The sequence below is a fragment of the Arachis ipaensis genome, chromosome B8, assembly GCF_059453495.1.
Source record: "Arachis ipaensis isolate K30076 ecotype BB chromosome B8, ASM5945349v1, whole genome shotgun sequence".
NCBI classification, from domain to species: Eukaryota; Viridiplantae; Streptophyta; class Magnoliopsida; order Fabales; family Fabaceae; genus Arachis; species Arachis ipaensis.
In genome coordinates this window covers 102,712,286-102,715,025 of record NC_142443.1, presented here as the reverse complement: position 1 = coordinate 102,715,025, position 2,740 = coordinate 102,712,286, and the positions used below count along the sequence as shown (strand labels likewise).

Here is a 2,740-nt window from a genome sequence, read left to right as displayed (position 1 = left end):
AATATGGAACCAGAGAAAGTAAAGAAGTTGCTGTAGAAGGGAGAGTTCAGTTTGATCTGCTCCAGGTAATGTTGATTTTGCTTTTCATTAACAACCCTCTGTTTGGATAATCCAACTTTATTGCTGAGGTAATTTATGATGTCAATTTGATTGGTAATGAAGAAAATGAAAACATGTATTACAATTTCCTGTTTTCCTGAAAGTTATTTACCTTGTGTCAATAGCTTCAAAGTGAGGATGAAAATGATGCTGAGCCAAAAACAAAAGTGAGACTCATTGTTCCAAATGGTTCTTGTGGTGGTATAATTGGCAAGGGAGGTGCTACCATTAGGTACTATTGCTTTTCCTCATTAAGTTATCTATTTACAATTTTTTGAAATATGTACAGATAAAAGTAGTTGTTGATACTATCATACTACTATGTCTTAATTTATGATTATGGGTGTATTGTGATTTCATGTGGTTCTTTGGTGTTCCAACTTTTATTTCCCCTTGCTCCCCCTAAATTATGTCAGAAAAGAGAGAGTTCTTAATTGTAGGACCCTTTCTCTTTGTTTTTAAATTACACATGATTGGTGATGAAAGCTTAGAGCATAAATTCTTGCCTTTGGTCAGGTCATTCATTGAAGAATCTCAGGCTGGAATTAAGATATCTCCTCAGGATAATAATTATTATGGACTGAATGATAGGCTAGTGACACTGACAGGAACTCTCGATGATAACAAATGCTTCAATACGTGATGTACAGTTAGATTCTGCTCATGTTCAGTTTTCTAATTCTAGTGATGCTCAGACTTTACTTGAAAAGGAAGAAGAAAATACTAATTCTAATATCCTTCCTACAAGTGTTGATAGAACTGAAGTATCGCCATCACAAGGTGAGTATGAAGATCTTGAAAGGGTGCTATCTCGAGATCTTTCAGGCCTAGATTTGTCTGACCAAAACAATGAAGTTACTGATGAAAATAGTTTTATTTTTATGCCCCTTGCTCAGACTTATGTTCATGGTTTTTTATTGTATTGGCTGATATTGATCTATACAAAGTTATTCTTTTTCTTTCTTTTTGTAACTTCTTGTAATTGAAATTGCACTTTTTTTTTTATCTTTATATTAGGGAAGTATTGGTATTCTGATTCAATGGTTGCATAACTTGCAAAGTGAGATTGGGATTCTAGCTGATGGCACCTTGGCTCTGAGACAAGTTCTAATTCAGGTAATTGCATCATCAGTGTTTAAAAAGTGGATATGATTTCTGATAATTAGGCCTTGTTAAGTGGTAATTTAAGTAACTGACTAACCTGTTAGTCTTCTAGTCTTATTCATGTTCTCAAATCAAAATCAACGAAACTAGTTGGACTCTTTTTGGTGTAAACAGGGTGTAGACATGTTTGGAAAGCGCATTGGGTTTCTCAAATTTAAAGCTGACATTTATAAGCCAGTCTATGTTTCCATTTTCTTGTGTTAATTTTAGCAAGGGGCTATGAACTAGTATGTGGTATCTAAAATGCACAACTATTAGGATCTTTTGCTTCTTACCTTATGTTCTTAGGCATCCATCATTCCTCTTTTGCTTGTAATTTCTGTGCACTTGCACCTGATGCTGATTTCTTTCTTTATATATAATAAAGTAAACCGTGATTAGGTTCTAGGTATTGTATTTGCAAGAGGACCTGCTGTGACTGTGTTGATACTTCTGGAATCAGATGTGAAACTTATGCTGTCCTTACTGAACAGGTTCTTAGATGTTGGATCCTTGCAGAGAGAACTATGTTTTTTTTCAAACATTTTAACTAGAGTTCCATATTATGCTTATTATTTTTTATTTATCAGGTGAGGGTTCCTACTGGAAGAATTATTTTGGAATTGCCTGCTGGAATGTTGGATGATGACAAGGGTGATTTCGTTGGCACTGCAGTTCGTGAGGCTTCTCTCTCTCTCTCTCTCTCTCTCTCTCTCTCTCTCTCTCTCTCCAATTCTCTTCATGGCTTAGTTGTGCCTCTGACAGGTTGAAGAGGAGACTGGCATAAAGTTCAAACTTGAAGACATGGTTGATCTCACTGCTTTCTTGGATTCTTCAACATGATGCAAATTTTTTCCCTCACCGGTATACCTTAAGAATTCTGCATCAACCTTATTGCTTTATTGGTTTTGCAAATAAATAATTTTGTCGCTTGAAAAAAGAGCTAATAATGCATCTGCTTTATAGTTGTTCAATAATTTAGTTTGGTATTTTGAGCATAGTTTAGTTTTGTGTTATTGTACTTTTAGATTTGCATTTACCAATCAGTGAGCATTCAATTCAATTTCTGGCTATCTATGGTTCAATCTAACAGTATTTTATAGTGGAATGTGAACCTGGTTTAATTTGGAATTGTTAATACATGCATAAATTAGATTATTTCTTATAATATTTTTATATATATCGTTTTTGTTGGCTCAATTTGTTCTTGATATTTTGCTGCAGGCTAGTATTGGAATGGATAACTTGAACGCTTAATGCACAAAGTGGAGCAGTTTTAGGTTGATTTTGATCTTTTACTAAGTATTTAGGTTGATGATCATCTCTATTAGTGTAATTTGATATATTATGAGCAGTTCTAACTTGTATTGTTTCTATATTTTTCTTTGGTTTTTAGTTTTGGAATTTGAACTCGAGATTTATTTTGTATTTGAGTAATAGTTTTTTAATGTATAAAACAATTATAGTAAATTATATATCTCACTAATTATTGTTTGAT

The 2,740-nt window shown here is 33.4% G+C and overlaps 1 pseudogene; it reads left to right on the top strand.

Annotated features, from left to right (window-relative positions):
• Positions 1–999: 999 nt before the first annotated feature.
• On the top strand, positions 1,000–2,491 carry LOC148549051 (nudix hydrolase 14, chloroplastic-like; annotated as a pseudogene).
• Positions 2,492–2,740: the final 249 nt, after the last annotated feature.